General features: G+C 36.2%; 1 protein-coding gene across 6 annotated transcripts in view; it reads left to right on the top strand.

The window, feature by feature from the left end:
• LOC122535587 (rhoGEF domain-containing protein gxcJ) overlaps positions 1–11,189 on the top strand; it is a 35,753-nt gene that overhangs the window by 7,780 nt on the left and 16,784 nt on the right. The window lies entirely within an intron of this gene.

Raw genomic sequence — 11,189 nt, 5'->3', positions numbered from 1 at the left:
CAACGGTGACTGTAGTTATTTTGGCGGTTTTTATCAACTTAACTTTGAAAGCGCGACGACGGATATTTATTTCAAGTAATTTTTGCAACGTATTATCGTCAATTTCGATACGAAAACTTTTATCTGTAGCATTCGTACTGTATACCGTGTCGTAATCTGTTTGTCAACATAGGTATCTTAAATACATCGACAAATTACAATCGCGTGTTACCTGTTGCAACGAAGTTTTTCTTTAGTATACAAGTTTTACGTCAAATTCAAGTTTCTTGGACAACATTAACGCTCCGCTGAAATATCTTATCGGCGTTTAAGTTTTTATTTCTGGATCTGGGGAAAGTTCGAAGTCCTTGATATTCCAACGAAAAATTCATAATTATTGTGGTGGTACGTGTGAACCGACGAGGCGCGTCCTCACCGATTGAATCGCGTCCGATCTAATCTGACAATCTGTATAGACGTCACTTTTCTCTCTTTGAGGCACGCCCCGTATGCATATCCTGGGAAGGGGAAGTGAGAAAAATGCGTGGCTCGTGACAGTCATGTGACTATACATAGAACGTGATATTGCGTACAGTGGCGTAGGCGTTCAAAAAAAAGAGAGATAGGTGGCTGCGGTTTCATACGTGCGCCCTTTTTACATGGTCGCTTTCGTTGACGTCTATCGTCAGGCGCAACGAGTTAATCCCGTTCGAATTTTCTTTTATTCTGCCGCATTTATTCTTACTCAGCGTGAAATTGAGCGTAAAAAAAATCGCGTGCACGTAATATTTTTCTTGAACCTGAAATTTCTTAACAATAAAAGAACAAGCATTGAAAACAATTCAAAGAACATAGCGGAGTCAATGAGATGCAAATGAACGATCTATTTTGAGCGTCGTTATTCTTTCGAGGATGTCCTGCTTATTTAGTTGTCAGTGGCAGTCCACTTTTTTCTCTTCTCTTTCTCTTTGCTTTCCCTTTACTTTGAAAAGCCAAAAAAAGAGTATTCCTGGTGATACGTTGATTTTACTAATTAACGATGACTCATCAGACAGACGCGATGTTCGCGGAATAACCAATGACGCAAAATATCTTTAATGCGTTTTCAGAAAGTCTCGTGCGTGTTTAAATTATTATTGAAGATTCATTGTTATAATGAAACAAAAAAAAAAAAAACAGATAGTTGCGTTTTTTTTACGTATAATTTTTGAAATAAACCGTGTCGTAGTTAACAAATTGCGGGAGATAACGGTAAGATATGTGACGATATCTTGGTTTTATCAGCTAACAAAAATCTTCAATGTACTCGATATACTCAAATTTCATTATCTGGTTGCGCCACGCAGTTTTAGTCGTTCTGTGTATTACTCCTCGTGTGTTATAATTGAGGATGCTAAAGATGTTTGAAATCATTCTCATTTAATTCTCATTTATCGATTTCCAGCCTGTATGTGTTTATTCTCGTCGATATTGAAATATAATACGTAATCAGCAAAATTAGCGTGCAAGTATTTTCGAAAAACCTTCAGTACTCATCGGTCTAATGCTTTTTAATGTTTTCTTGTCTGTAACAATTTATTTGCTTCGTCAATTGACCGGTCGAAAATACGGCGTCGATGTGCGTAGAAATAATACTCAAGGCAGAGTTTGCTTTCATTATTAGTTTACACGTTGTAATAAGTCCAAAGGTTAACTCTTGAAGAACGCAGAGTATTTAGCCACTTTATTAACGTTACGTATAGACTTGTATTTTTAAACTTTCATTTACACAGATCAGTGAAAAAGAAATCTTATCGAATGAATGAAAAAAAGTATTGTGTGAATCTGAATTTGCGTTTAACATTGGATAAAAAATGTCGTTTTAAATCGCTCCTGAACTTATTACTCTGTACAAACAGCTTAAAAAATAGTTCTTCGATTAAAAGGTATCGATCTTTATTTTTTTCTTATTCTCCATTTTTTTTTTCTTTTCTTTCTTTTGCTCAAACAAATTTTAATACGTTTGCTATTTTAAACGCTGTTTAAAGATTATTTTTCCTTGTCGAAAGAATTTGGAATCACAGACACACACCCACACAAGACACATTTGTGGAAGATTTAAACACTCGACGAGAACGCGAAATCCTTGAGGCCACCTGTAGTCCGAGGAAAAAGAAACTCACACTGTCTCTGTAGTATCGCTTTTCGTGGTCTCGCGAACGGTGGTGTCATAAAACGGTGGACGTTTCACCATATTGGAATACGAGTGCTTGCATCGAAAAATTAGTTTTCCGGTTTTCATATAGGCTACCTGCGCTACATATGTACATGTTGCTTGTTATTCACAATAATCTTTCATATCTCTTAACTTTGCTACATTTATTGAGATCGATCATATTCACAAGAATCGATAGAATAAACTCACTCGAATCACTTGTAAGTTGGTATTTCACGTATTCCCTAGTTGGAAAGTATCCCATTCTGGATAGAGTTTCTCGAGAAAGAAGTTTTTTTCTTCGAACGTTCTTTCCTCGATTGTTGAACTTTCACAGAAAGTTTTGTTGTAGAAAAATTCCTTTCAGTCCAAGAAACGATCGAAACTTATATTTATTTTCACAAACGTTTATCAAGAAACCCGATAGATCTTTATCACAATCTTCAAAGTTAGTGAAAAGAATGATGAATTTCAGACTTTCTTCGTCTTTTTTTTTTACGATGCGCTTCGCGAACCTGTATTTGCAACAAATTAACAAACGCGTTACTTATCATTTATTCGTGGCGAAGTTATTTATTTCAATCTGTTTAATAATCGTAGTTGTCGACGAGTCTCGCGCACACATCATGAATTCCAATGAAAAGCCAAGTTCATTTCAAACGGAGCGTTCCGGTTTTCTCGAAAGGATCGGACACGGAGAAAGAGAGAAGGAGAGAGAAAATTTTTCTCTTTTACAGTGGTCGTCTTTTCTTGTTGTCTAGACTATTACGTTCCTCCCGAAGAAATTGCTTGGCGCCTTAATAGAAGTTGCGGAGACCACCGTCGTATTTCTCGTTTATTTTACTTGTGTAGAAAGAGAGTATTAGAATCGCTATCAATCGTCGTGCAAGTATTGATTTCCACGGAAACCAGTTACACCACGGTAATTCGAACTCGCGACTCATATCCGTACGGTACCATTGGATGGCGATTTCTTTTTACGTTGGAACTGTCTTCACTGATCATATCCGTTCCCTTTCGTTGTTTCTCCCCTTCTTGTTTCTTAATGATTGTTGCTACTTTATTGCTGTTAAAAAGATGTAATGCCACTGTTTGTTTCTTGAAGTTCTATACCGTACTATATTGATGAATTTTAATATTTACAATGTACATACGAGATCAAGTCAGATCATGAAATATGAGTATTGTCGATGACATAGAATACAGATAATGTATCGACATAAATACAGATAGTAAATCGATATAAATTTTCAAGTAGAAGGAACAATAGAAGAATAGAAGAGACATTGAAGAGTTTTTCGTATGATGATCGTGACTTAGCGCGTGCAGAGAACAAAACGAGCCATAAAAGAATTTCAATATGAACGGGAGGCATTGAACACGCATTGTGAAATCTCATAGTTGCTTGAGATGAGTTGCATCTATTGAAAGACCAATGCAAATCGCCGAAAAGATGAAAGTGAAGTATCGAATATTGATAAACATTGCGCTTCCTTTTTTCAGGAGTCTTATGCATTATTTACGACGTTGGATATTAGTGTATGCGTGCGCGCATATATTTCCATCTCCTTGAGATTTCAACTGAGATGCTCACACGGTAGTAACACTGATAACAAGCATGCAAAAGACGACAAAGAAAACTTCTCAGTGAAGTAAAACAGAATACAAATTAGGATCAGATGGCGATATTCTCGCTTAATTTTGACCTACCAAAGATAAAGTTAAATCCTCTTCGTGTTTCTAATTAAAATATCATCGTTGTAAATCAATGGATTCGTAATTTTGTCACGAGTCTCAAGACAGTTCTCTGCTCGACCAAATTGAATCCAGGTGAATCGAATCAAGAGCAATTTACACTCTGTAGTGCACACGCTCAATCTTCAGTTCACGTGTTCTCTTTAACCCAGTGTAACTCCATCAATTCCAAGTGCTCCAAAAGGCTCATTTTCTGTCTTCGCTTCTATTGAATTTCATCGAGATCAATCGAATCAGCCATTTAATCCAAGATTAAGACATTTCAGTCCACATTCACTTCAACAAATTGACAGATTATTCTAGAATAGCGATTAAGGATCTCGGTCGAAAAGTGTCTTTGTCCAGAAACGAGATAAATTCAAATTTCTTCGTCTTGAAGCTACATCTTATCCAGCTTTCTCAAAATTTAAATATTTTGTCGCTAGACTCTAGGAGCTAGGAATTTCAGAAATTAATATAAAAAAATATGCAAACTAGAGCACTCGTTCAAATATCTAGATGCTGAAACTCTTACTATTTATGCGTTGCTTTTGTGAAAACATACAAATTTACGTAACATTGCTCAATTTTTCGCATCATTTCGCAAGACGCAGACGCAAGGAGATTTTTCAAATGTCTATCGGAAGCTAAAGTCACGGTGTGACTCAAGCATTGAGGCAAGCGTCATCTTTAAACTGAAACACACATGCGTTTATTCGAGGACGGTCACTCACAATGAATAGAAAGTCCCATCCTATATTTGGCTCTATCTGCTGCCAAGACGCATCACCGACAGACGTATACGGGGTGAATCAACTAGTGGCGGGCCGCTGTTCGATTTTCTATCGAGTCGATTGCGTTCGTCCATCAAGAATCGGATTTCATTGATATTTTTAGCAGAAGCGCGCGGAATTCTTTGCGGACAAATAAACAACGCTTGCAGGCGTTGTTGATACCATTTGATCTTTGAACACGAGTTTCGGATTTAACATTTACTTTGCAATTTACAATATTATCGTAGTATCGTTTACCGTAAATATCACAACAAAAGAACTTGTGGAAATAAGTCATTTATCTTCTCTTTCTCTTTTTTTTTTTTCTTTTTTCAAAAATATATAATAGTCATTGTGACGTAATTGAGTAATGAAATTTATTAAAAAATATTAAAAGTATTAATTAGTCAAACGAAAAGCATCGATCATGACATTTCAAACTTTGTCGATCTAAAGGATATTCTATAAAAATATATATGTACATAGTATAATTTGCACAAATATTCAGAATTTAATTTCTAAGGAAAATGCTTAAGTACCTAGTTGATTGATATCAAAGGTCTATGAAAAAAATGGCTATGTGTTCGATACCGATCGATATCGATTCATTTCGCTAATTTTTTTTCAAATTTAATCGTAGATAAAACGCACGTGCTTTGCTCTTCTCCTCGCGTATCTGGATAAGCTTCTCATGTAGATTCTATTGAATTAGATAAAATACAGCTTCGTATCGATCATTTGCGTGTTCGTTCTCGTTTAGTTTATTGCTGATCGATTTAATCATCTTGCTGTGCCATCAAGTTTTTCGATTATTTCGCGCATTAAAATTCATCCCGATATACATATATACGCACGTATGTACGTACGTGTTCGGTACTGATCATGCTTTCGAGAGTCGACGATTAAACATTACACGAAGTTTGAATATAACTCATTGTTTATTATTCAGCCTCATTGTTCGATCGCGGCTATTATTATTTAGTTGCTAAACACCGTGATGCCTACCTGCGGTTCGTAATGCAATTCAGTTAATCCGGGATTATAATAACACCGGGATAAAAGTAGCGAACAGAAGGGTTAATGTCGAAGGGGACGTGGAGAAAGGAATCAGGTTAAATATCAACGGAAATAACGGGGCTGTGCAGTCATCTCTCTTGGTACGAAAAAAAGAAAAAAAAAAAAATTAAATTCCTCGGACCATTTCAAGAGACAATTATCGGTCATATTGGGGAAAGGAAACTGGGTTCTTTGACCTTCCTCTTTACTAACTCTGACATATTAAGCGTTGGTAATAGTCTGCCTTCCAAGCAGTGCCTGTGCGTAATTTCCGTCCGGGCTGAAGAACCGTCGCGTCGTTCATATAACATGCAAACAAACGTCGACAAACAGTCGATATATATATGTATGTACGTCGACTCCGACCAGGAATGGCCAGAAGTGCGAAATCGTGTGGAAAAATTAGTATTCGTCGTAGTACATATCAACAAAGCGAACCGATGCGCGTTGAGTAATCGTGACACTGGTCGCGACACGTATTTATTGGAATTCCGCGTTACGGATGTCAGCGACGCGCGCCATCGACCGAATCAAACGGTCTATTGTTCATCGCGCAACGATGTCGGTTACGACTTGATTCAACCTTGACTCAACTCGATCCAGCTCGATTTAATTTGACTCAATGTTGACGAACGGACGATGTTAAATCGGTTCGTCGCGACACGCTGCTCCACGGTCGATTGCGGTGTTCCAACTTGCAATACTTGACTGTATGCAATGCTAGAAGCATGTGATACATAACGTTTCAATATTAATTACTAAGACTACATTTAAAAAATAGTGGGATTAGTACTTCGTCTTGCCGCCAATGGATAATTCTTTTCGAAATTATCCTGCCAAGTATATTGTGAATAGGCTGTCAATGCATTTGTAGGGAATTTAAAATTACAAAGATTGTATATAATGCAAAGGGATATAAAACGTGATATAAGTAATTTTATGTTGAATCTTTGGCTTTTATTTCAGTAACTTAAAACGTATGATTGTATAATAATAAACGAAAAAAGTTTTTGGCGTACTACACAGAAATAAAGAAAATAATTTAATACTTTTTTAACAATCAGCTGTGAACATATACTTAACTTTCTTCACCACACAAAGCACGATAGTCGACCAATCTTTTTCTTCATACACATACACAGACACACACATACACATTTTCTCTCATCACTCATGCCAACTTCTCAGTATATAAAATTGTGTATGAATTGCCACGTTATCCAACATTTTATATAAATAAAATATATTACAATATATAATAAGATATAAAATATGATTGAAATTCTCATTGTGATATTTACTGAATGAAATAAGTCTGGGCTTAGATTCCATTTCTTTAACATGAATTTGTATGAACATCTATAATCCATCAATGAGCTAAACAACAATTTATGTGTGTGACAATCTCATTTTCTAAAATGGATCTTATTTTGAAAAAACTGACGTGTTTTAATTGCTTTTATTGTGTTATCGCTATTTTTATTGTTAATAAAACATTTATAAAAGCAAAGTGCAATATATCAATGATTGGTATTTTATTGGAATAAGCAGTATGTGTTTACAATCTGTTGTGCACATTTTATGCAAAAGGTTCCACCAACTTCGTTTCTTTTTTCTATTTTGTGTAATTCAGTTAAATCACAATAATTCAGTTAAAACGTAAAAGACGCGATATAAATTTCTTATCATAGAAAAAATGATACTGACCTATCATAACCAAACAATAAATGATACTGACTAATCATAATAAAATTTTTCAGTGTTTTTACATATGTTTGAATTTTTTTACAATATTTTTTTTAAAGAAAAAAAATAACACTTTTCCAATTGCTACAATATCTTGGAAAAAAAACGAATTCAGAATAGTGAAAACAGAAGTTTTACGTTTTAAAATGAGACTGCAAGTTAGACTGCTACATAGTCTTTTTCAATGAAGTTACAAGTTAAAGTATTGACAATTTTTCATTTAAATTAATTGTGATGCAAAACTGACTCCATGAAAACAATTTCTATTAAATAAAATTTTTATTAGAAAATCAAAACATCCCACAGAACAGTATACATTTTGTTTTTCTTCTATTCTACATGCACTCGATAAAATATTATTAATGTTAAGTTAAAAGTGCGTTCATATGTACGTTCAGTTTTGCTCATCACTGTAAGTACACGCACAGTATGAATCTATAAGTACTTACTGAATTATAGCATACTGCATTCATAAAGTTATGAATAATACATGGGCCAATAGCTTGACGTTCTCCACTTTTGAGTATATATCGAGTAACCTACCGTCACAAAGAATCTGCATAACAGGGAAATTGGATTAAATTCTTTCGCTTTGTGCTCTCTTTTCTCCATCCATTCAATTATCTTCTGGTTCGGGTCGAGCGTGAATCTAGGAGTACCGTGATTTCCAAGCGAAAAGATAGATCGCTTGTTGTATTTACATTTGTACCATCAGTTCCAATATTTTCTTTATCCTTGGACATTCAGAGTTCATCATAAAATTATAATTGCGAATTTGCAATTATCGAGGCTTTTTATGTGAAAATTCTCAAAAAAAAAAAAAAAAAAAAAAAAGAGACGTAGCTGAAACTGGACGAGTCGCACGATCATTCTTATATAATTAATTAACTACGAACAAACACATGAAAAAAAATACAATGACCAATTGTGCGCGTTATCTTGGCATCGCGGATAAAGACAACCTGCGATAACGTCATGAAATCCAAAGTCTTTCTTATGCAACATATTTGTTGCGTGTGAAATTTGACCATTCAGTAATCACGCGGGTATATAATTAGAATTAAGAGAGTTTAGAAGAAATATTTCAATTATCGGAGGTCATTGGAAGTTCTCGATCTCTTTCTCACTTTATTTTTACTGTTGGCCATCGTGATTCCGCGTGTCCCTCTTCTCGAATCCGTCGCTCTCTGGTTTTACGCTCGCTCGCTTCTTCCATCATGTTTCTATATTACGTTAATCGCCCGTAAGCAACAACCGTCTTCCGGCAACAGTCCAACAGAATTCCGTCAGTTCTCAGCCGTATTCTCAGTAGTATTCTTTTTCTGTTCGGCTTCTAGGCTAAAGCCCCTCTCGGAATTTGGGTTAGGAAGCAAGGGTGAGTTTCATGGTAGTCTTGTGATTCATGGCGAACACTGCGAACGTTAATTCGACTTACGTTTATATCTATTTACGACTTTATGAAACTTTCATGACGAGTGACCGTCCGCTGTTGCGATCTTGAAATATAGTTTCCGTTCTTTCTCTTTTCTTTTTTTCTGTTCTGCGGATGGTGAACGTTCCGCGGAATCAGCGAGGCCGTTATTGATATTCGCATCATCTCTTGAAACCGGCGTCCTTCCGAGCCAACTTTAACCTCTTATCTATGAATGACGACGAGTATACTCATCATGAAGAAATGGCAATTTTTTTGGTGCAATGACGAGTATACTCGTCATGCGAGAAGAGTAATTACAATTTATTACTTAACCCTTTGCACTCGACTGTCCCTTCTGAGAGGACATCGTACTTAAATTTTATGATTTGCTGATAATTATAAAATTTGATGTTGTACGATGCGACGTATAACAGTATAATATTTGAACAGACGCCTAGATAAAGCTATAATAACGTAGGAAGAACAAAAGTATTTCAGAAGAAATTTCTGAAGACAGTCCATAGTCAATTGACACTCGTTGGAATAATTCACATAATTCGGAATATAATTAACATAAACTAGACTTTTCTTATTGCTCCATACGAAAGTTTAAAAAAATGGCGGAGAATTATTTTTTCAGAGATCAAAACTATGTGTCATTAACTCTTGTATATTATTGTTCTAGCAATGCACGTTGATTATTGGTTTAAATTCAAACGATGATCACACGTTAAAAAGATCGTGTAAAATAATATGAATGATTATTTCCAATGATATATTTTTATTTGAAGTGATGAAGCTTCGTAAATAAATTGCTGGTAGATGATACAAAAAAAGTTTGTCGAGGGCAAAGGGTAAAATTAAATATTTCGTGGGAAATAAAACATATTTGTAAATTTTAGACATTTCAAGATATTTCGAGACTAGACTAGTTCTTTTCACATCATTTCTAAATATTTTCTTGCTACGAACGCTTCTCGCGCGCGACTTATTATATCTCATAAATGAAGACATATATTTTGACATATATTTATATGACTTTTTTTCATTATTTTTAGGCGTACAATCAGTGCTCCCGAAGTGGGTCCCACAAGTTACGAAACAACCCTGTACCGTGTGAAAGTCAATCGACATTAGAAAAATTCTGACACGGTTGCAAAAACAATTTCAGCTTAATCGATGGTTTTTTCACCCGAGATAAAAAAGAAGTAGGTTCGAGGAAAGAGCTCAAGGCTCGGTTATCGTGTCCGCGAGACGCGATCAGCTCCAGCGGTCAGTTTCATTAACTAAGAAAACGATAGTGTCTTTGATGCTTCTCCTGTCAACTAGAATTTGGCAAGGGTATCGATCCATTCGGAACAGTGGAGAGGGCGAAAAAGAGAGAGAGAGAGAGAGAGAGAGAGAGAGATAGGGAATCGATGAAATAGCGGGTGCACGTAGCCTCGAAGGTGAACTAATTGCGTCGCAGTTAATTACGCCTCTGGTTGATTACGTGCAAGTTTATCGTGCACCAGCGAACTTGGTCCCGACCTGGGGCCGCTCAAAGCGACGCCTTTCATCGACGTTATATTATTAACCTTGTTAATCGTTTCTCATGCCCGTGGTGGAAGGAATCGTCGTCCTTTATTTCTCTCTTCTTGCTTTCTCTCTTTCTGCCCCGTTTTCTCCACCCTCCATCTTTATTCCCTCCGCTACTATTGATAAGGGCGCAACGCGATGTGCGTTTGAATGACCCGTTTATTTTAAAGCGGACAATGGACCTCTCAGCCGAGTTCTCCACCGCCGAGGGGGTGAAAGGATGCAAGCTATGAATCGAGGGAGGGGGTTGGAGGAGGAGGCAACGCTGTGGAAAGCGATCCTCGTGGAACTCGAGCTCGTTTCTTCGCGAAACAATCGAACATTTTCTCGCAAGTTGATTTATCTATCGATCGCTTGTTAACGAAAAATTACCGCTGAGAAAAAGCGTTGTTCATCGAATGGGAGTAATTGGAATCGCTGATCGGCGTGCGTTGATATCGGACATTTCGTAAAATAAACTTACCCTCGTTTCCGGCATTCGAACGTCATTATTACTAGAGATCAATTCAATCCGGTAATAACTCTAATTCGCAAAAATGGAAAGTAACACTCGCTGTATATTTTCGAAACGATTCAATGACTCGTCGAACGTCGTTTATCGATTTATTCCGAAAGAAAAAAAAAAAGTTGATGCTTTTCCTGTTATTATCGATTACCTGCCGGCGTCGTTTTCTCTCTTTTCTTTCTTTTTTCCTTTTTTTTTTTTTTTTTTTTT

The sequence above is a fragment of the Frieseomelitta varia genome, unplaced genomic scaffold (genome assembly GCF_011392965.1).
Source record: "Frieseomelitta varia isolate USP_RPSP 00005682 unplaced genomic scaffold, Fvar_1.2 scaffold_742, whole genome shotgun sequence".
NCBI classification, from domain to species: domain Eukaryota; kingdom Metazoa; phylum Arthropoda; class Insecta; order Hymenoptera; family Apidae; genus Frieseomelitta; species Frieseomelitta varia.
The sequence above is the reverse complement of the archived record's forward strand: the minus strand, read 5'-3'. Positions and strand labels throughout refer to the sequence as shown.